Source organism: Galeopterus variegatus, unplaced genomic scaffold, assembly GCF_000696425.1.
Source record: "Galeopterus variegatus unplaced genomic scaffold, G_variegatus-3.0.2 Scaffold4950, whole genome shotgun sequence".
NCBI lineage: Eukaryota > Metazoa > Chordata > Mammalia > Dermoptera > Cynocephalidae > Galeopterus > Galeopterus variegatus.
In genome coordinates this window covers 71,554-72,034 of record NW_007731061.1, presented here as the reverse complement: position 1 = coordinate 72,034, position 481 = coordinate 71,554, and positions in this window count along the sequence as shown.

Here is a 481-nt window from a genome sequence, read left to right as displayed (position 1 = left end):
AAAAATATAATGGAGATCCCTAAATATCTGTTGGAAGCGACCTACAAATTCAACCATATAAAATTTCAGAGCATACACTCATATCACATACATTAAGGAGCCAAATGCAATTTAAAAGCATACCTACTCTTTAAAAAGAACATCTTTTTTAGAGGGTAATTGGATTGTTGATTTAAAGATTGTACCGAGTGATAGAAAATAAAATAAAACAAAAATTGTACCAAATGAATACTAGTTTAATTGCCTATTTTGTTATTGCTAGAAATAAATATCCTTGTTTTCTATAAATTCTAACAAAAACAAACAATATCAGTAGAGTAATTAACAGATTACCTTATCCTGATTTTACATGGAAGAGATTGGGACTAAGAGAAATTAAATGACCAGTCCAGATGACATCATAATTATGGGTCTTCAAATTCCAAAGTCAAGGGCTGGCCCAGTGGCACACTGGATAGTGCGCCGCTTGGGGAGCGCGGCA